Raw genomic sequence first — 23,889 nt, forward strand, 5'->3', positions numbered from 1 at the left:
CATGTTTGATTTGTTTTTAGTTGATGTTTGTTTGGTTGATTGGTTGGTTTATTTGTTTTTTAGTGACTACAAATGTGTTATCCTTGCAAAAAACATTGCCCTTTCTTCAGAATTTTGTAGCCCAAGTTTGTGGTTCAACTTGGAACAATTGCTCAACAAACATGAAAATGATAATTGCTTATTGTTGGTTTTTAAGCTAATTATTCAAAAACTCAATAAACTCTTTTATAGATGCTCAAAATTTCCAGTCAGTACATATCCCTTGAGACATGGCTGGTACCAAGAAGTAGCTTGTCAGAGATGGTTTAGAGAGGGGAAATTATTTTTGAAAGAAAATCATGAAGCCATAATATTAGTTTAATTGATATTAGGGTTCTGGGGTTAAACACACTTTCTGCATTATCAACCATTCTCTTTCACATTCTTCCTGTCTGGCTTTTAAAAATCTCAATGCCAGGAAAAAAAATGGTAATGACGAATATAGAAGCATTTGGAATTTAAAATATCTATACAAGTAGTATTTTAACAAGACAGAGACAGTTTGTAAGCTAAATTCTTTTCATTTATTCTATTATTCTCAACATTATTTAGTCTTTCTCTACTATTCAACAATATAGCACATGCACAATGGTTTTCTTACAAAGAAAATCAAAGCTTTTTATTTTGAGAAAATTGTTGTTTTATAATATTCAAGTAAACCCATTTAAAAATGAAATCACTAAATGATAACTTTAAATTTGACTTGAACAAATATTAGAGAGCGTCAAATCATAACATAACTGAGGTTATTTTCATCCCTTTCGGTACTCATTCTTATCCCTTTTGGTACTTATTCTCCAATCTATAGAGAATTTTTATTCAATTTTTCAACAAAGTGCAGAGATAGACTAGACACTGGGAAGGACCTACAGGAAGTATATGAAAAGATACATACATGACGATATAAGGGCAGAGTGGGGAATTCATGAAATAGCAGCCTGGGCTGGAAAAATCACACCTATTATACAGCTAGATAATCCTCTGAGTGGCTTGGTATTAAGACAGTGAGAGTCTGGGGAGAGCCGACTGAGCCTTGAGAACTCAAAGGTTGGCTAGATAGTTCGATGCTGAGCAAAGCCTGGAAGCTAGTCTATCTTAAAAGACATCAGAGACTTTCTATTTCTGGGAAAATGGACTAGATATAATTTTCCCTATTCCTTCTGCTAACTACAGTGGAAAAGTGGGGGCGGATTGGGTGGACGTCATATAAGAAGATGAAGATAAAGGTGAAGAGAAGAAGGAAAACTGGCTAGGGACCTCAGGACCCACGAGAAGACACAACAGTGAGTTCTCTAGGTTTGGATTTTGTTTTCTGGGTTTTCTTTGCCTTGTATATTCCAGACTTCTTTCTAGAGAAGCTAGCAACCCAGAAACACAAATGGACACCAGAAAAAAAAAAAAAAATCCCAAAGAAAAGCTTGCTCCCCTTATTCAAAAGGAGCATCCCAGCAAGACAGAAAATTTTCAGAAAATACTATTCTACTCTAGCTAAGTACCTCAGAAAAAACTGTGTATCTCCCCCATCCTGCTCCCACCAGCAAAGGCAAAGTGTGTACCTAGACTTCCACCCTTGCCAGGGTGGAAGGCAAAGAATGAGGTACCCACCCTTCCACCAAAGTAGTGTCAGAGAATCTTGGGTGTCAGAGAATCTGCACTTGGGAGTAGATTTTCATGTTAGGCCCCACCCCCACACCAACTCCATCCTGGTAGTGTCAGTGGGGAAGCTGGACTTCCAAACCCACCTTTCTCTCTCCCCACTGCGTGTGTCAGAGGAGGCCTAGAGGAAAGTCAGGACTTTCATCACTACCTATAGGTAAGAAGGATATCCTCATACCCATGGTGTTGAGAGAGGTCACATGGGGAGAAGTAACAAGGCACTCCTGCCCCTCCAAACCAGGGTAGTATCATCGGAAGCTTAGCAAAAATCCAGAATTCCCACCCACACCAAGCAGTGTTGAGGAGCAACTTCCCTATATGTGTCTGTGGGGAACTTGGACTTCCACTCCCACCTGGAAGTAACAAGGCAGAGCCCCCCTGCAACTACCAGAGTGGAGTCAGGGGAGGCCTGCTGTAACAGAAGCTTTAAATAAACTCCAGAGTCTCATAACAGAATACCCCAAACATCCAGGTTTTCACCAAAAATCACTCATCCTACTAGGAACCAAGAAAATCTCAACATTTTCTTGTGTCATTATTCCCCAAGTGGAAGCACTCTGCCTACTAAAATAGCTGTAAGAAATCCTGACTTTCTTACACTCTTTAATTATCAAAGCCAGTCAGAATTTCCTTTACTCATGCACTTTCCATCACCTCAAAAGAGGCGAAGTCCATCAAAGTTTTTGGGGTTTGGGGGGTTGGGGGAGATTGTTTGTTTACAAATATACATTAACCTAATAAAAAAAGAAATCTCAACATGAACGAGAAAAGATTATAAACAAACATCAACACCAAGAAGACACAGAGGTTAGAAATATCTAACAATGATGTGAAAGCAGGAATCATACGACTGCTTCAACAAGCAATTATGAACATACTTGAAACAAATAAAAGCATAGAAAGTCTCAGCAAAGATATAAAAAATATAAAGAAGAATCAAATGGAAATTTTAGAATTGAGAAATATAATAACAAAAAAAGTAATGGATAGCCTCAACAGCTGAATAGAGAAGATGGAAGAAAGAAGCAGTGAACTTGAAGATAGAACAATAGAAATTTCCCAGTCTGAAAACAGATAGCAGATAGACTGAGAGGAAAAATGAGCAGAACCTCAGGGACCTGTGGAACCATAACAAAATATCTAACTTATGTGTCATTGGAGTCTTAGAAAGGAAGGAGAAAGAGAATGAGGCTGGAAATGTATTCAGAGAAAGAATCTAAAGATCTGAATAACACTCTTTTAAGTTAGCACCATCAATTCCCTGCTTCTCCCACTTCACTTACCCTTGGAAGCTAGAGTCTGGCTTGCTAAATTTTAGAAGGATCATATTGGCTTCATGATACGGCACCAGAGGGTAGTCAGTGTAGCATCCCAAGCCCAATTCAAAGATACATATATAGGGCTTCCCTGGTGGCGCAGTGGTTAAGAATCCGCCTGCCGATGCAGGGGCCATGGGTTCAAGCCCCGGTCCGGGAAGATCCCACATGCAGCGGAGCAACTAAGTCTGTGCGCCACAACTACTGAGGCTGCACTCTACAGCCTGTGTGCCACAACTATGGAAGCCTGTGTGCCTAGAGCCCGTGCTCCGCAACAAGAGAAGCACCGCAACGAGAAGCCTGCGCACTGCATCTAAGAGCAGCCCCCACTCACCGCAACTAGAGAAATCCATGTGCAGCAATGAAAACCCAACACAGCCAAAAGTATAAATAAATAAATAGATACATATATATATATGTTGTAAAACTCAAAAACTCCTTTTCTAACCCTAATAATTTTCAAGTTCACTATCAGTTCCAGTCCCTTCCCATGATATAAACCTGAGAACACTCCAGAGACAAAGAGTAGGATTGTCAAGGGGACCACACCCCAAATTTGGCAGTAGCAGCTGTATTAGGTCAAGAGGGAGGGGCGGATGTGGTAAATCTGACCCTTGGATTTTCTGTTCTGGGGGTGGGTAAAGAAGTCTGCGTTTGCCCTACTTCCTTTAACAAAAGCCCCTGGTCAAGGAGCCTTGAGTAGCACTTTGACCTTGAGACAACCTAAGAATTTTATCTTTAAACAGTTCAAGAAAAGCTGTGATTTTTCAGTTTCTATCAATTCTTGGATTGCTAAATATGCATTGAAAACTGGAATTTTGTTTGAGAGGACATATTTTGGGGACGTTAAAAGACGATGTCTGGGGCAGAGTCTGGAATGAGGAGGTTGACAAAGAGGAAGCTAAATTGTTCCATTTAACAAATTATCAGTAAATTCCACATGCAATAATAACATCTTTTAATTTTTTTTTTCATTAAAATGAGGTGCAGGTGAATTTGGGGACTTGGAGTAAAGAGGAGGGGAAAAAAGACTGTATAGTGAGAGAGAAGACCCACAAAAACGTCAGCAGGCCAGGAGTCCAAAAAAAGGACAAAAAGTAAGAATCCCGTAGAGGAGAAATGGCTGATGAACTCGAGGCAAAGTGATTCACTTATGCGAATTTAGGTTGTTTGCTGATTTGTGCTTTAATTACTCACCACTGTCACCAAGACTTCACATAAAAATCTCCATAGCAGGGCTTCCCTGGTGGCACCGTGGTTGAGAGTCCGCCTGCCGATGCAGGGGACACAGGTTCGTGCCCCGGTCCGGGAAGATCCCACATGCAGCGGAGCGGCTGGGCCCGTGAGCCATGGCCGCTGAGCCTGCGCGTCCGGAGCCTGTGCTCCGCAACGGGAGAGGCCACAGCGGTGAGAGGCCCGCGTACCGCAAGAAAAAAAAAAAATCTCCATAGCAGCTCTGGGCTGGTGACACACGAAGGAACAGAGGACAGGTGACTGTTCTGTTCACCTGTCTTTGAATGAACTAGTGTGGGCAGGACACAGGCACAACAAGATGATAGATCCAAAGTTGAAGAAAGTTAGATAGGAAATGGATATTGGGAGCTTGGGAGGCATGGCAAATGGAAGAATAAATGAGCCAAGGGCATCTCGTACCCATTCTCCTTCACTCTCTTACCTGGGAAATAAGAGAAAGGGAATTAGACTGATTGTATCATTTACTGCGTTTGGGTCTCAGTTATTGAATTTGTATTTGAAAGAGCAGAGAACTCCAGACAGCTGAAGGTCTTGGGAATAGTTAACTCACACATTCTTCTTCTTAAGGATTCTTGAAATCTTGTCACTTAGGGTCCCTGCCATTGAGAATTACAAAGGTTTCCAAATACAGCTGGGTGAGTTTGTTCCTTAGGCAACTACACGGGTTTGTGTGTGTTTACTGGCCAGAGTTCCCTGTCAACAAATGAGACAAATACCAAAATGACATAACTCTTACATAGCAAATAGAGGAAAGATATTGTAAGACAAAACATATCAGTCAGGTTGTCCTTGGTTGCACCTAACCATAAATAAGGAAGTGCATGCAGGCTGTTAGGGAAATAATATTGGGTGTTTTATGGAAACCTGGAGCAGAAAAGTACTGGCCATATTAGGTTACTAATGTTCTAAGACTTCTGCCACTTGGCTGGTGTCTTGGTTTGGGTTTCCCTGACAAAAGAGTCTAAGATGGGGACTTGGACTTGGGTATTTCTTTGAAATGAGATCCCAGGAAGCAGGAATGAGGGAGCAAAAGAGTGAGCAAAGAAAAAGAAAAGGGAATATAAGGCTGCATTATCATAAAGGAGGGTTAGATTCTGCCAGGACCACTGAAAAGAGAAACAAAGGCCTCTTTGAGGTCTCACAATCATCCCCTAAAGGCCAAGAGGAGGAAGCATTTCTCCAACAGCTTCCCATCATCTTTGGTTAAGGATTGCTTCCAGGGACAGAAGGTCCTGCTACTTCCAGTCTGAACTTTCCTGAGCCAATTCCCAGGAAAACAGGACACATCTGCCAGCAGGAGATGAGTCTGAACTCCCAGGGACTGTCCAGCAAAGCTGTGGCTGAAATCAGAGGTGGGCTAAGAGGAAGAGATGCAGGGTACCAAGAGCAGCCGCCAAAACTCAGTGCCCAAAGCACACACCCAAGTTCATGTCATGTTCTTCTTTTCAGTTCCCACAACAAACTTGTTCGTAGCAGCCCAACAGTAGAATTCAGTCTTCCTGTTCCCCCCAAAGAGAAACTTTTCCTCTTCATCACGCCTCCTCCCCCAAACTCAACCTTCTGCAAATCACTCAGTCTACTTATTCAATTAAATTGTTAGTGATTGACGTGAGTCAAAACCATGTAAGCAGCACCCATCCAGAAGGCTACCTCATGAGACTCGTGTGTGCACTGAGGTCGTGCACAATCTGGGCGTGTCAATGGAGACTGTGTATAATTCTGATCTTAGTGCAGTATCTATTAAAGGTATTCCATAAATTATTAAAATAAATAAATAAATTGTTAGTGATCGGGATTGAAAGATGAATAATATCTGTCACTGCACTCATGAACTATATGATTCACTGACAGACACAAACACGTGAAGAGATCATTTCTAATAACATGGTGAAGACAATGAAATAGTACAAACATGGACACAAAACACTAAACGAGGACAGAGATGGAGCCCTTAGCCCAGGCTGGGGTGTGGGACTGTGGTCAGTGACATCCCCCTGAAGGGTGTCATGAAAGAGCTTTTAAAAGGCCACGAGAAAAATCCGCATTCTGTACACTTCTGTTTTCCTTATTTATTCCTTCCAACTTTTATATCCAATGATAGTGCCTTAGGCTTTGCCTTCATAACAGTTTTTTATGTGTAAGAACTTTTTCATGTTCGTCCCATGAAGACAGGCTATTTCTGTCTTTTTTACTTCTCTACCCTCAGTACAAACCCTCTCAATATCTGGTGAATGATTTTAAAGAATAAGTGAATGAGTGATATTTATAATCTCTTGAAATTCTATCATCTACAAGAGTTTTAGGAGTATTCCATAGTAGACCAGATACCAACTCATCAAGGAAGGGCAAACATGGAACCCAGGAGGTCTAATACTGTATCTCAAGGAATCTGCTTATTTACCTTCCCTGAAACAACAGGTAATTAATGTTCCAGGAAAATTTATTTATTTTCATAATCTAGAAAGTATACATTTTAAGTGGTTTATTAGAATTATTTGGATATTTATGAATATTAAGGATTCATCACAAGCTTCATCTCTATATACAAATAAGTGGAAATATGGGAGACTAGTTGCTCCTCTCCAAGGTATGAACCTCTTCTCTAATATGTATCTGGGGTCTCTGGGGCCTACACATTTTCTGGGGTGGGAGGTGGGTATGCCCACCTAAACAGCATTCTATCTGCAATGCTCATGGTGTTGGCTGTTGATTGAACCTGGCCTTGGCCAGAATGTCAGCAGTGCAGTAGCTTGTCTGGGTTTCCAATTCAACAATAGTTATAAAACTAGGTGCTTTGTTTTCACTTTTAATTTTGTAAAATTTGGTAAAGTTTAACTTTTATGTGTGAATTACATTTTAATTTGAATACCAACAAATACTTGATATACTTTTCCAGAGGAATAATCCTTGGACAACTTTTAAATCATTTTTTGTAGAATTGGTGGTCAATTGGTTCAGGTACCTCTATATACCAAAGAGGGCTGAGTTTAGTTATGACTTATAGCAGAAAGTTGCAAAGTAGTATATAAGTTTAGGAAAGCAGCTTATTTTTACGGAGCAAATCAAAGCTAACCAGTGTCTCTAGAATATTCAATTTGCAAATTTCATTCTTTCCACAAACACTTATTGAGTACCTACTATGAGCCAAATATTGCTCTATATGTTAATCCCAAATATCAAGGAACTCAAAATCAAACATCCTATTTATACTAAATTATATTGGAAAGCATTTTAAAGCCTCAAAACTCATGCTAGGTCTATAAATATACTGGGATCCACCAGACATCAGTCGGTATAAAACAAAGTTTTTATTTCAAGATTTGAACAAGCAGAGAAGAAGAGTCCTGAATGAGTTTATTAATACATTACAGAGCTATGTATCAGAAATTGGGTCAGTTTCATGCCCTAATAGGTAAGCTTTAAAAAATCAGAAAAAGATTTATTCTAGGAAATTGATTTTCTTATATGAAAAATATTATTAGATATTTCAATATGAAAAGAATGCTTTCAAATTTTGAATGTGTCTCTCTTCGTAGGCTCACTTTAGACACTCTTTTTCATTCTTTTTTTTTAACATCTTTATTGGATTATAATTGATTTACAATGGTGTGTTAGATTCTGCTTTATAATAAAGTGAATCAGCTATACATATACATATATCCCCATATCTCCTCCCTCTTGTGTCTCCCTCCCACCCTCCCTATCCCACCTCTCTACGTGGTCACAAAGCACCGAGCTGATCTCCCTGTGCTATGCAGCTGCTTCCCACTAGCTATCTATTTTACATTTCATAGTGTATGTATGTCCATGTCACTCTCTCACATCGTCCCAGCTTACCCTTTGCCCTCCCTGTGTCCTCAAGTCCATTCTCCACATCTGCATCTTTTTTCCTGTCCTGTCCCTAGGTTCTTCATAAGCTTTTTTTTTTTTTTTAGATTCCATATATATGTGTTAGCTTACAGTATTTGTTTTTCTCTTTCTGACTTACTTCACTCTGTATGACAGACTAGGTCCATCCACCTCACTACAAATAACTCAAATTCACTTCTTTTTATGGCTGAGTAATATTTCATTGTACATACGTGCCACATCTTCTTTATCCATTCATCTGCTGATGGACACTTAGGTGGCTTCCATGTCCTGGCTATTGTAAATAGAGCTGCAATGAACATTTTGGTACATAACCCTTTTTGAATTATGGTTTTCTCAGGGTATATGTCAGGTAGTGGGATTGCTGGGTCATATGACAGTTCTTTTTTTAGTTTTTTAAGGAACCTACATACTGTTCTCCATAGTGGCTGTATCAATTTACATTCCTACCAACAGTGCCAGAGGCTCCCCTTTTCTCCACACCCTCTCCAGCATTTATTGTTGGTAGACTCTCTGATGATGACCACTCTGACTGGTGTGAGCTGATACCTCATTGTAGTTTTGATTTGCATTTCTCTAATGATTAGTAATGTTGAACACCCTTTCATGTGTTTGTTGGCAATCTGTATATCTTCTTTAGAGAAATGCCTATTTAGGTCTTCTGTGCATTTTTGGATTGTGTTGTTTCTTTTTTTGATATTGAGCTGTGTGAGCTGCTTATATATTTTGGATATTAATCCTTTGTCATTTGCGTCATTTGCAAATATTTTCTCCCATTCTGAGGGTTGTCTTTTCATCTTGTTTATGGTTTCCTTTGCTATGCAAAGGATTTTAAGTTTCATTAGGTCCCATTTATTTACTTTTGTTTTTATTTTCATTTCTCTAGGAGGTGGGTCAAAAAGGATCTTGCTGTGATTTATGTCACAGAGTGTTCTGACTATGTTTTCCTCTAAGAGTTTTGTAGGGTCTGGCCTTACATTTAGGTCTTTAATCCATTTTGAGTTTATTTTTGTGTATGGTGTTAGGGAGTGTTCTGTTTCATTATTTTATATGTAGCTGTCGAGTTTTCCCTGCACCGCTTATTGAAGAGACTGTCTTTTCTCCATTGTATATACTTGCAACGTTTATCAAAAATAAGGTGACCATATGTGTGTGGGTTTATCTCTGGGCTTTCTATCCTGTTCCATTGATCTACATTTCTTTTTTGTGCCAGTACCATACTGTCTTGATTATTGTAGCTTTGAAGTAGAGTCTGAAGTCTGGGAGCCTGATTCTTCCAGCTCCGTTTTTCTTTCTCAAGATTGCTTAGGCTATTCAGAGTCTTTTGTGTTTCCATACAAATTGTGAATTTTTTTGTTCTACTTCTGTGATAAGCACCATTGGTAGTTTGATAGGGATTGCAATGAATCTGTAGATTGCTTTGGGTAGTATAGTCATTTTCTCAATGTTGATTCTTCCAATCCAAGAACATGGTATATCTCTCCATCTGTTTGTATCATCTTTAATTTCTTTCATCAGTGTCTTATAGTATTCTGCATACAGGTCTTTTGTCTCCTTAGGTAGGTTTATTCCTAGGTATTTTATTCTTTTTGTTGCAATGGTAAATGGGAGTGTTTCCTTAATTTCTCTTTCAGATTTTTCATCATTAGTGTATAGGAAAACAAGAGATTTCTGTGCATTAATTTTGTATCCTGCAACTTTACCAAATTCATTGATTAACTCTAGTAGTTTTCTGGTGGCATCTTTAGGATTCTCTATGTATAGTATCATATCATCTGCAAACAGTGACAACTTTACTGTTTCTTTTTCAATTTGGATTCCTTTTATTTCTTTTTCTTCTCTGATTGCTGTTGCTAAAACTTCCAAAACTATGTTGAATAATAGTGGTGAGAGTGCAGAAACTTGTCTTGTTCCTGATCTTAGAGGAAATGGTTGCAGTTTTCCACCTTTGAGAATGACGTTGGCTGTGAGGTTGTCATATATGACCTTTATTATGTTGAGGTAAGTTCCCTGTAAGCCTACTTTTGAATTTTGTCAAAAGCTTTTTCTGCATCTATTGAGATGATCATATGGTTTGTTTGTTTGTTTTTTTGCCATACGCAGGCCTCTCACTGTTGTGGCCTCTCCTGTTGTGGAGCACAGACTCCAGACACACAGGCTCAGCAGCCATGGCTCACGGGCCTAGCCGCTCTGTGGCATGTGGGATCTTCCTGGACCGGAACACGAACCCATGTCCCCTGCATTGGCAGGCGGACCCTCAACCACTGCACCGCCAGGGAAGCCTGATCATATGGTTTTTATCCTTCAATTTGTTATTATGGTTTATCACATTGATTGATTGACATATATTGAAGAATCCTTGCATTCCTGGGATAAACCCCACTTGATCATGTTGTATCATCCTTTTAATGTGCTGTTGGATTCTGTTTGCTAGTATTATGTTGAGGATTTTTGCATCTATCTTCATCAGTGATATTGGCCTGTAGTTTTCTTTCTTTGTGACATCTTTGTCTAGTTTTGGTATCAGGGTGTTGGTGGCCTTGTAGAATGAGTTGGGGAGTGTTCCTCCCATGGCTATATTACGGAAGAATTTGAGAAGGGTAGGTGTAAGCTCTTCTCTAAATGTTTGATAGAATTTACCTGTGAAGCCATCTGGTCCTGGGCTTTTGTTTGTTGGAATATTTTTAATCACAGTTTCAATTTCAGTGCTTGTGATTGGTCTGTTCATATTTTCTATTTCTTCCTGGTTCAATCTCGGAAGGTTGTGCATTTCTAAGAATTTGTCCATTTCTTCCAGGTTGTCCATTTTATTGGCATAGAGTTGCTTGTAGTAATCTCTCATGATCCTTTGTATTTCTGCAATATCAGTTGTTACATCTCCTTTTTCGTTTCTACGTCCATTGATTTGAGTTTTCTCCCTTTTTTTCTTGATGGGTCTGGCTAGTCATTTATCAGTTTTGTTTACCTTCTCAAAGAACCAGCTTTTAGTTTTATTGATTTTTGCTATTGTTTCCTTCATTTCTTTTTCATTTATTTCTGATCTGATATTTATGATTTCTTTCCTTCTGCTAACTTTGGGGTATTTTTGTTCTTTCTCTAATTGCTTTAGATGTAAGGTTTGGTTGTTTATTTGAGATGTTTCTTGTTTCTTGAGGTAGGATTGTACTGCTATAAACTTCCCTCTTAGGACTGCTTTTGCTGCATCCCATCGGTTTTGTGTTGTCGTGTTTTCATTGTCATTTGTTTCTAGGTATTTTTTGATTTCCTCTTTCATTTCTTCAGTGATCTCTTGGTTATTAAGTAGTCTACTGTTTAGCCTCCATGTGTTGGTATTTTTTACATATTTTTTCCTATAATTGATATCTACTCTCATAGCATTGTGGTCAGAAAAGATATTTGATATGAATTCAATTTTCTTAAATTTACCAAGGATTCATTTGTGACCCAAGATATGATCTATCCTGGAGAATATTCCATGAGCACTTGAGAAGAAAGTGTATTCTGTTGTTTTTGGATGGAATGTCCTATAAATATCAATTAAGTCCATCTTGTTTAATGTATCATTTAAAGCTTGTGTTTCCTTATTTATTTTCATTTTGGATGATCTGTCCATTGGTGGAAGTGGGGTGTTAAAGTCCCCTACTATGATTGTGTTACTGTTGATTTCCCCTTTTATGGCTGTTAGCATTTGCCTTATGTATTGAGGTGCTCCTATGTTGAGTGCATAAATATCTACAACTCTTATGTCTTCTTTTGGATTGATCTCTTGATCATTATGTAGTGTCCTTCTTTGTCTCTTGTAATAGTCTTTATTTTAAAGTCTATTTTGTCTGATATGAGAATTGCTACTCCAGCTTTCTTTGATTTCCATTTGCATGGAATATCTTTTTTCATCCCCTCACTTTCAGTCTGTATGTGTCCCTAGGTCTGAAGTGGGTCTCTTGTACACACCATATATACAGATCTTGTTTTTGTATCCATTCAGCCAGTCTATGTCTTTTGGTGGGAGTATTTAATCAATTTACATTTAAGGTACCTGTCAATATGTATGTTCCTCTTACCATTTTCTTAATTGTTTTGAGTTTGTTATTGTAGTTCTTTTCCTTCTCTTGTGTCTCCTGCCTAGAGAAGTTCCTTTAGCATTTGTTGTAAAGCTGGTTTGGTCACACTGAGTTCTCTTAGCTTTTGCTTGTCTGTAAAGGTTTTAATTTCTCCGTTGAATCTGAATGGGATCCTTGCTGAGTAGAGAATCCTTGGTTGTAGGTTTTTCTCTTTCATCACTTTAAATATGTCCTGCCACTACCTTCTGGCTTGCAGATTTTCTGCTGAAAGTTCAGATGTCAACCTTTTGGGGATTCTCTTGTATGTTATTTGTTGTTTTTCCCTTGCTGCTTTTAATTTTTTTTTTAATTTTTGATAGTTTGATTAGTATGTGTCTTGGCGTGTCTCCTTGGATTTATCCTGTATGGGACTCTCTGTGCTTCCTGGACTTGATTGACTATTTCCTTTCCCATATTAAGGAAGTTTTCAGCTATAATCTCTTCAAATATTTTCTCAGTCCCTTTCTTTTTCTCTTCTTCTTCTGGGACCCCTATAATTCGAATGTTGGTGCATTTAATGTCTCAGAAGTCTCTGAGACTGTCCTCAATTCTTTTCATTCTTTTTTCTTTATTCTGCTCTGTGGTAGTTATTTCCACTATTTTATCTTCCAGGTCACTTATCCATTCTTCTGCCTCAGTTATTCTGCTATTGATTCCTTCTAGAGTATTTGTAAATTCATTTATTGTGTTGTTCATCATTGTTTGTTTGCTCTTTAGTTCTTCTAAATCCTTGTTCAACATTTCATTTATTTTCTCTATTGTATTTCCAAGATTTTGGATCATCTTTACTATCATTAATCTGAATTCTTTTTCAGGTAGACTGCCTATTTCTTCTTCATTTGTTTGGTCTGGTGAGTTTTTACCTTGCTCCTTCATCTGCTGTGTTTTTCTCTGTCTTCTCATTTTGCTTAACTTACTGTGTTTAGGGTCTCCTTTTCACAGGCTGCAGGTTTGTACTTCCTGTTGTTTTTGGTGTCTTCCTCCAGTAGCTAAAGTTGGTTCAGTGGGTTGTGTAGGCTTCCTAGTGGAGGGGACTGGTGCTTGTGTTCTGGTTGATGAGTCTGGATCTTGTCTGTCTGGTGGGCCAGACTGGGTCTTGTTATGTGTTTGGGGGTGTATGTGACCTTATTATGACTTTAGGCAGCCTCTCTGCTAATGGGTGGAGTTGTGTTCCTGTCTTGTTATTTGTTTGGCATCGGGTGTCGAGCGCTGTAGCTTGCTAGTGGTTGAGTGGAGCTGGGTCTTAGCGTTTAGAGGGAGATCTCTGGGAGAGCCTTTGCTATTTGATATTATGTGGATTCAGGAGGTCTCTCATGGATCAATGTCCTGAACTTGGCTCTCCCACCTCTGAGGCACAGGCCTGACACACGCCTGGAGCAACAAGATCCTGTCAGACACAAGGCTCAGAAGGAAAGTGAGAAAGAAAGAAAGAAAGAAAGAAAGAAAGAAAGAAAGAAAGAAAGAAAGAAAGAAAGAAAGAAAGAAAGAAAGAAAGAAAGAAAGAAAGAAAGAAAGAAAGAGTTATTAAAACAAAAAATAAAAAAATTTTTTGAGTAATAAAAAGAAAGAAAGAAGAGAGCAACCAAATCAAAAAACATATCCACGAAAGATAACAAGCACTAAAACCTATAGTAAGAAAAAGAAAAAACGGACAGACAGAACCCTAGGACAAATGGTAAAAGCAAAGCTATACAGACAAAATCACACAAAGAAGCATACACATACAAACTCACAAAAAGAGAAAAAGGGAAAAATATATATTTTTTTTAAAAAAAGGAAGAGAGCAACCAAATCAATAAACAAATCTACCAGTGATAATAAACTCTAAATAGTAAACTAAGATAAACATAAAACCAGAAACAATTAGATGCAGAAAGCAAACCCCAAGTCTACAGTCTCTCCCAAAGTCCAACACCTCAATTTTGGAATGATTCGTTGTCTATTCAGGCATTCTACAGATGCAGGGTACATCAAGTTGATTGTGGAGATTTAATCCGCTGCTCCTGAGGCTGCTGGGAGAGATTTCCCTTTCTCTTCATTGTTCACACAGCTCCTGGGGTTCAGCTTGGATTTGGACCCGTCTCTGCGTGTAGGTCACCTGAAGGCATCTGTTCCATGTCCAGACAGGATGGGGCTAAAGGAACAGCTGATTCAGGGGCTCTGGCTCACTCAGGTCGGGTGGAGGGAGGTGTAAGGAATGCGGGGCAAGCCTGCGGCAGCAGAGGCCAACATGACGTTGTAACAGCCTGAGATGTGCTGTGTGTTCTCGTGGGAAAGTTGTCCCTGGATCACGGGACCCTGGCAGTGGCGGGCTGCATAGGCTCCCAGGAGGGCAGTTGTGGATAGAGATCTGCGCTTGCACACAGGCTTCTTGGTGGTGGCAGCAGCAGCCTTAGCATTTCATACCAGTCTCTGGTGTCGACGCTGATAGCCATGGCTCGTGCCAGTTTCTGGAGCTCATTTAGGCAGTGCTCTGAAACCCCTCTCCTCATGCACCCTGAAACAATGGTCTCTTGCCTCTTAGGCAGTTCCAGACATTTTCCCGGACTACCTCCCAGCTAGCTGTGGTGCACTAGACCCCTTCAGGCTGTGTTCACACAGCCAACCCCAGTCCTCTCCCTGGGATCTGACCTCCGAAGCCCAAGTCTCAACTCCCAGCCCCCGCCTGCCCCAGCGGGTGAGCAGACAAGCCTCTTGGGCTGGTGAGTGTTGGTCAGCACCAATCCTCTCTGTGGGAATCTCTCTGCTCTGCCCTCCACACCCCTGTTGCACGCTCTCCTCCACGGCTCCAAAGCTTCCCCCCTCCATCACCCTCAGTCTCCACCCGCGAAGGGGCTTCTAGTGTGTGGAAACCTTTCCTCCTTCACAGCTCCCTCCCCAAGGTGCAGGTCCTGTTCCTATTCTTTCGTCTCTGTTTTTTCTTTTTTCTTTTGCCCTACCCAAGTACGTGGGGAGTTTCTTTCCTTTTGGGAGGTCTGAGGTCTTCTGCCAGCATTCAGTAGGTGTTCTGTAGGAGTTGTTCCACATGTAGATGTATTTCTGATGTATTTGTGGGGAGGAAGGTGAACTTCGCGTCTTACTCCTCTGCCATCTTGAAGGTCTCTGGTCTCTGTTTTTCATTCTTTTATGGCAAAATGCTTGAATAGATTTAATTTACTGTACTTTAAAACTTTTTAAAGGATGATTCTGGTCTCATTCATTGATCTAATAATTTTAATAATATAATACAAATAATTATATTAATTTTACCTAATCCTTCTTATCAATGGTGTGATCATCTTGACAGTTATATGACAGAAAACAGAAAATTCAAATCCAAATTATAAACTGAGGTAAAATTTTGGACCAGAACCTATTCATGTACCTTAGGAAATAAATGCATAACTATAGAATTTTTAAATTACTATGGACAGGGCTTCCCTGGTGGCACAGTGGTTAAGAATCCACCTGCCAATGCAGGGGACACAGGTTTGAGCCCTGGTCTGGGAAGATCCCACATGCCACAGAGCAACTAAGCCTGTGTACAACAACTATTGACCCTGCACTCTAGAGCCCGCAAGCTACAACTACTTAAGCCCGTGCACCTAAAGCCTGTGCTCCACAATAAGAGAAGCCACCACAATGAGACGCCCGTGCACCACAATGAAGATTAGCCCCCACCCACTGCAACAAGAGAAAGCCCACACACAGCAACAAATACCCAACGAAGCCAAAAAAAATTTTTTTTTAATTACTAAGGACAATATCCTATCTAACCAATCTTTTTCTCCCTAGTATTCCTTTATACCCATGTTTTTCTACTTTGCATTATTTTAGACCAAAGTCTATACTTTAAGTATAGACGTGTACTTTTTATTTACCAGTCTTCTTTCTCCTCCTTCAAACACCTCTTTTTCTGTCTCCCTGTCTGTCTCTGTTTCTTTCTCTCTGTCTCTCTCTTTCTTTTGTTCTTTCTTACATACCTACACACACACACACACACACAATCTTCTTGAGTCTTATAATCAATAACCTATGAAACATTTGCTCATGGTTGCTCCCTTTTTTACTTTTCAGAAAAAGAATATGAAAGTACCTGTTTCTATATAGGAAAATCAGTGGAAATTTGAAGTAAATTTCTAGATGGTTGTCCATAGTATACAATTTTTTAAAAATATTAAAATGTTATACTCTTAATTACTCAAATTTTACCTTCATTGTACTTATACAGAGGGACACACATAAATTAGAAGCAATATTTGTAGTCTTTCTCCTCAGTTATATTGAACATACATTTTATCATGGAGCTACTAGAGAAAAAAAAGTGTTCTCCAGATGTTGACCCAAAATCAAATTCCTTTTTCCAGAGAACTGTTTTATATTTGTTCCTAAGATAATAAGAGTTTATCATGTACAAATGACATACAGAAAAAAGAATATGTAATTGCCAGGAAGAACTAAAATTTTTTTCAAAATTTTCTGGGTTCTTTCATTTCTAATTATAAAGTCACTGAAGTGACAAGACATCAAATAAGGAAATTCCCCTCTGATTGTAACTTATACTGGGTCAGAGATGCCTAGAAGAGTAGACATGGCCTGGGACAAACCGTAGGAGGTTACCAGTAATACAGTAGTAAGTTTCCTCCCTATGTAAAAAATATCCTTCAGGACTGACAAGTCCCTATGGGAGTAACTTGAACTTTATGTGTCATATGAAAACACCATGCAAATTCACTTCTCTCTGCCTTTTCTATCCCTAGCATAATAGAATCAATCTATTTCCAACTAAGTTATTTTCCTCTATATTTTCATAAACCTAACTGTAAAAAAGAGGGTCCATCCTGTTGTTTTTGTGGGTATGTTTATTTATAAACTTCTAAAATTTTTAAATTTTTTATAAGGAAAAGGATTAGATCTTTGAAGTTACACAGAGTGTAACAGTAAAAAGGAGGGAGAAAGAAAGGAAACAGAATATAAAGAAAAGTACACCTGGAATAAAAATCTCTTCTTGAAAAGATCTGTAAAAAATCTCAGCTACCACTTAAACATGTATCACAAAATCACTAAGTGTAGTCTTAGCAACAGACTCCACACCCACACAGCTGGAACTCACAGCGGTCATCATCCCCTTCTCCAGGGAAACTGAGCCATTTAAAATAGGTTTCTGACTTTCCAAGGTATACCTCTTAGTCTTTAATTCCTTGCTGTTTTCAGCAGGGTAGAGACAACAAAGTAAATATGATGAGTTAAAAAATCCAGGAACACATTTTCCCAATCTGTAGCCTCCATTGTTCCCATAATCTCCAACATATAAAGCCTACAAATGGCTCCCATCTTGGAATAAAGCCTGTGTGAGGATGAATGAGAAGAACTGCTTATGGGTAAGGGCTGTAACTTCATCACACACTTTGCTGGTGGCACCCATCATAAGTACTATTTTTAAAAATTTTTAAATGTTGCTTATTTATTCCTTTTTCAACATCCACATTAAAACTGGCTCTTCCATAGTCTTCCCAAAACATCTTTTTTTATTGGAGTATAGATGATTTACAATGTTGTATTCATTTCAGATGTACATCAATGTGACTCTGTTATATATACATATTGGGATTGATGTATACACACTACTATATATAAAACAGATAACTAATAAGGACCTACTGTATAGCACAGGGAACTCTACTCAGTACTCTGCAATGGCCTATATGGGAAAAGAATCTAAAAAAGAGTGGACATATGTATATGTATTAGTACTTTTTTATAGTTGGTATTTAACATATATCTGTTTGATAGAATAAAGGAGTGAATGAATAAAAGCACAATAGCAACATATCAAATAAAGCTGATATCTGGGGCTAAAAATATGCCATCTTGGAGATGTATTTCCTTCAGAGAGACTAAAATAAAAGACTGGTGTTATCCAATTGTCTCAGTTGTAATTCACCCACATTTGGCCCTTACCTCTCAGCTGGCAAAATTCCTGCAAGACTTTATTAGCTTTTTAACTTTTCCCTTTTTCTAATTTCAAATTTTTCTCATTATTAAGCAATTCATTGTATTTTTGTATTGAAATTCCCCTTTGGATTGTGATAGAAAAAATTGAGGTGCAAACATAAAAGTCGTTTGCAAGGGCACTACAGTGACTCAGCTGCTGAAAAGACTTCAAACTGAGCTTTCAGTATTCTGACATATAGCCCCAAATAGTATCATAATTATTGTTTGATCACCACCAAGAAGCTTTCCAAGTGACCTCGTCCAGAATAGAATCTTAGTCATTTCTCAACCAGACAACACATGAATAAGTCTATGTACTTTCTGAGACTAATCTAGGTATACTAGGTAGGAATAAGAGAAATAGTTCGTTTTCTCAACTCAGTGAAAAATTGTTCCCTTTTTGTGTGGATTTGTATCAAGGAGATTGTTTCATATATATATATATATATATATATATAATATATATAAATAATTTTTTTCTCACTGAATTTACAATTTATTTGAGATTTAGTTTGGATTTTTTCAAATAAAATAACCTGAAAGTTTAGGAAAGCTTTCTCAATACCATACAAAATAAAGTATTTCTTCAACATAGAATTTGCCACCCATGGATTTTTTTCTAATTAACTGCACAAATCAGATTTTAATGAAAATAATTATATTCAGCATTAATTGCCTTCTCCAAATTGTGAATCATAAAATGTTTGCTAAATATCCAATTTTAATGTTCCAGAAAAATTTTTTATTCATTTCTTAACCAGGGTTATGGTGAAACATATTAAATGGATTAAGTTCCAAAGCCAAATAATTAACAAAAAAAGAGGAAAATAATTTGTGCAGTATGTTTGTTTTATATGACCCCCCAATGTTTAATATATTTAAATCTCATATTCCGATTATGTCTCTTAATATTATTAAATAAACTTAGCTTGACAATAAACACAAGTTCCCAAATAAGTCTTACACCACTCTAGGGTGTAAAACTATTTATTCTCCAATGTTTACCTATGTTTTGTTTTTCATCTACAACATTGACATTTTTTTTAATGGACATACTAATTAATTATCGAGCATTTAAGTTTCACAGAAGAAATATCAATTTGAGTGCTGTCCTCAAAGTACAAATAAGCTCTTTGAGAACAGTGTTTTCACAGAGTTCAAAGCAGATTCTAACCTGAATGTTACAGCACAAAAGAAATATAGAAGAGGGAGTTGTCCTTATTGGCTAGAAAGTAGTAAAACCTAAGAAAGAGATGAAAGTAAATGATGAAAAATGAGAAGATAGCAGGGGTTCAAGGTATTTAGAAATGTGAAGGTTGAGTACAAGTTAAAAATTCAGAACACATGAAGATGTGATAATTTTCATCATCAAAGTTATGATGAAAACTCTAAGTAAATAAAACTCTGTGAAGAAATCAGTGTATAAAAGAAAAAAGAAAGTTAAAGACTAATCCTTGAGAAACTCCACTGACTGGGATGTAGGGAGAAAAGAAGTTCCAATGGGGAAAAAATTGGGGATGTTGTAGTGACACAGGAAAGGGTAAGATATTTTTTCAAGAAAGCAGTTCTCAATAGAATCACATGCAGCTGAACAGCCCAAGAGGTTGAGAATTTTAAAAGGCCATTGATTTTCACTAGAACTATGTCACCAATGACCTTCCCATAAGCAGTTTCAGGAGGCTAAGATTCCATGCCAAAGTTTATGAACAAAACAGATAATGGAAAAATGAGAGTGAGTGTAGACTATTTCTTGAAAGTGTTGGTCATGAAAAGGAAGAAAATTAATTCAAAGTTCATTCAATAGGCATCAGGTTCCAAAGAAAAGCATTAATTTGTTTAAAGTAATTGACCACTAGGCATGACTAATAGCAAGAAAAATTTTTTTAAAGAAAGAAACAAAAAGAGAGATTGAGTACCCTAAGGAGAATGAGTTATGGTGAGGTATGGGAGCAATGCATGAAAATCTCCATTCAAGGATGGGTTCCAACACAGAGAAGAAAAATTAACTTTAGAGATTAAAGTAGAAATAATAGTGGTTAACATTTACTGAGCAGTGGTTATGTGCAAAGAGGTCTACATTATCTCCTTAAATACTTATAAAAATTTTGTCATCATTCCCGTTTCATCTAGGAGGAAATTGAAACTAAAAGAAGTTAAGTAACTGCTTAAGATCACCCAGAAGGCATGAGGCATTATCCACACATAAGCTTACCTGACTTCAAGCTTAACCTTGAAAATGCTTATTTCTGATTAATTGCCTGGTGTCACAAGGCATAAAAGCACAATGCTCATTCAGTGTGATTGGTAGAAGTTATATTCTTAAAACTAATCTACAAACACATAATTTGGGCACCCACAACTTCTGATACTGAAAATACAGTCTCTTCATCCAATGTTTGCTGCATAGATTATACTCAGAGAGGCTCTGAAGGTGGAGAAGAATAAACCCTTATTCGTGCAGCAGTCTCCTTCTAAGGAGAAGTCCCTTGATCTCCATGAGTGGGGTGCACACATAGAGAAATTATGTGAGGCTGATTTCAGTAATCTTACTTCAAGGAGCCAGAAGAAATGCTTTTCTACCATGCTACCTCTTTATGGATATTGGAGCAGTGTGCAAATCCCAAGTTGACACCTCTCTCCCTAGCCATCTCTAACCACACAAAGCCCTATCCCAGTGAGGTAAGTGAGCAACAAAATTTGTCATTAAACTAAAGAGCATGTTATCTCAATCTTCCCCCATTGCTAAATTCAAAGGATTCTTTTCAATCTTTTCTCACTTCTCTGTAGAATTTGCAGCAGTTCCATACATACTTTTTTGGAAGTTCTCACCTCCCTTTGTTTTATTGACTATAGTCAACCCTGGATTATTTTCCACCTACCTGCTTTTTCCTTCTCTTCACTTTTCACAGGCTCCTCTTCCTCTGTCCATCCTTTAAATGTTGGAGCTTCCTCTCCTCATCCTCTTCTTTCTCTTTCTTCACACTATCCTAAAACATCTCATTCCCTCTAAGGACTTGAATTACCAAATCCTTTATGCTGATGAGTTCTAGAAGCATATCTTTAGCTTGGACCTCTCTGCTGAGCTCCAGATCCATTGGTACAACTCTAAACCTCCCCCTCTGTGTGTCCTGTAGAAGTACCCCATCATTTTCTTAATAACCTGTTCCTCATATGTAGCCACTCCTTTGATAAAACAGTCAGCCAATACAGAAAACTAGCAATCATCTTTGAGGTTTTCTTCTTTTTCATGTCCTCTTTACGTTCAATCCAATCACCAAATTTAGTAAATCCTATTCTCAACATCTCTCAACTCTCCCTTCCTCTTCATCCACAGCATAAATATCATATTTGGGGACTCATCTCTTCTTGCATAAGTTACTTTTTAATAGAAAAATCTGTCTGGGTGTCAACTGCAGAAAAATAATATGTCATTTCCAATATGTGCACATGCCCTTCCCAATGCCTGAAATACGGTTTTCTTCCATCACTGTTGACTGATTCCTACTTATCAGCATGATCACTTTCTCCAGGGTACCATGTCTTATCGCATCAATCAAGTTTGTTTGTTTCCCCCATATTCTCTTAGTGTCTGTTCTTTCCTCCATCATAATCTGCTTGATTGATTACTAACAGGTTTACTACTCTGACCCAAATTTCAGTCCCTCTGTTACCAAACTAGGTTATTTTTGCCCGATGCACTTTAAGCCAAAATGCCAAGACACAGAAATCTGCAGTAAGGAGAGGGTTTATTTGAAAGGTAGCCAACGTGGAGACAGGAGAAAAACCTCAAATCCACTTCCCTGAAGGCAAGGGACTTGTGGTATTTATGGCATAAAGAGTAAAGAAGCAGGGTGGGAAGCATGGGGGGCGTAGATATATGTGATTGGAAAAAGGTGCCAAAGTGATCATCCTGTGCAGGTATAACTAGGCTACAGGCCTCTGCACATTCAAAAGGTCACCAAGCAGACACTTGCACATGCCCAGTTGAAGGGTCACTGGTCCCATGCAGTCTTAACCAGTTCAGCTCGAACTAGACAGAACTGTTTCTTGAAAACTATTTATGGTTTAAGCAAACATCTTATTGTTTAGGCTATGTGCAACTTGGAGGACATGCAAGTCTTTTGTGGCAGCAATTAAAATGACCTTGACTAGTAAAGGCAGATTATAGGCAAAATGGATTTAATTAATGATTACCCATGGTTTCACCTTGAAGACAAAAAAAAAAATGATATCTGGAAGCAGTAGGTATATTAGTTAAGAACACCAGATTAAGAATAAAATAAACTTGGATCTGAATCCTGAAGCTTTCACTTAATAGTTATGTGTATGTGTGTGGAGGGGAGCAGGCAGGCTCACCTCTCTAAACTCCAGCCTCTGTATCTGTAAAATATATTTCAATAATATCTTCTTTTTAGGGTTTCTTTTAAGATTAAACCAAAATAGTACATGGGCTTTGACACAGTGCCTAAAATATGATAGAGTGACATCATTTCACCCATTTTGCCCAACGGGTAACTGGTACATAGTAGATATTTAAAGGATATAAACATTTGCTATGGATGCCCCCTTGTTGACAGCGGTGGTCAGTGAACTCCTGAAGCCATGGCAAGCAGACAGAGAACTTATGGAGCCTTCAGAATCTTGACACACTTTTATTGATCCTAGAGTGCCTGAATGATTGCAGGCATCGATGAAAGGCTATACAAAGTCTCAAGCTCGGCTTTAAGGAAAACACTTTCATGAAGGTCTGCACTTTTATCTCATAATAAAAAGTTCCCTCCAAGCTCAGTCCCTCTGTAATCACCATAAAATCTACATCCCATCGTATGCAACATATTGCTTGTCAGGAATAAGAAACATAATCCTTCATATCCAATCTTTACTCCCAGTTCAGAGATATTGTCTTTGGGTCTCTAAACCAGAAAACGTTACCTTCTTAAAAGCTCTTGATGTGAACTCTACACTCATTATTTACCCTTGGGAAAGTTCCAAAATCATCCTATATCCTACTGATATCTGGTACCAGGGATAACACATAAAAAAGATGAAGATATCTGTTCTAAATTACTGAAAAAACATTTCAAAAGGAACTGTAGGTCAACCCCAGATCTTCTTATCCATAGATAAGGCTAGATATTAGAGAGCTATGAAGAACTGATGTTCTGCAATAAACAAAATAAAGATGATTTTTCTTTTTTTAATTTTTTTAAATTTTTATTTTATATTGGAGTATAGCTGATTTACAATGTTGTGTCAGTTTCAGGTGTACAGCAAAGTGATTTAGTTATACATATACATATATCTACTGAAAAGAAATATGAGTCTTCTGATTTCAGATCTTTAACCTTGGAGTTCACCTCGATCTTTGTTTGAATAACCCCCTCTGAAGGCCAATAAAAACGTTTGTGAAATAAATAAAATACATTTATAATATCCTCCAGTGTGTTTCTCTATGCTGTAGAAAACAATTTTTCTAAAAACACTTGTTCATACAGCTACAGGGATGAAACCTTCTCATAAGGAATGAGACCTAAGGACTAGGCCAATTGATATTATGGCTGTATCACTAAATCTTGAAGTATGGTTAGAGGTGATCTCTTTGGTTGTCCATAAACTGCAAGAGCTCAGACTAATCCCTTCTGAAGGAAAAAGGGAAAATCCAACTGAATGACTTCTAAAAT

The sequence above is a fragment of the Kogia breviceps genome, chromosome 5 (assembly GCF_026419965.1).
Source record: "Kogia breviceps isolate mKogBre1 chromosome 5, mKogBre1 haplotype 1, whole genome shotgun sequence".
Lineage (NCBI taxonomy): Eukaryota > Metazoa > Chordata > Mammalia > Artiodactyla > Physeteridae > Kogia > Kogia breviceps.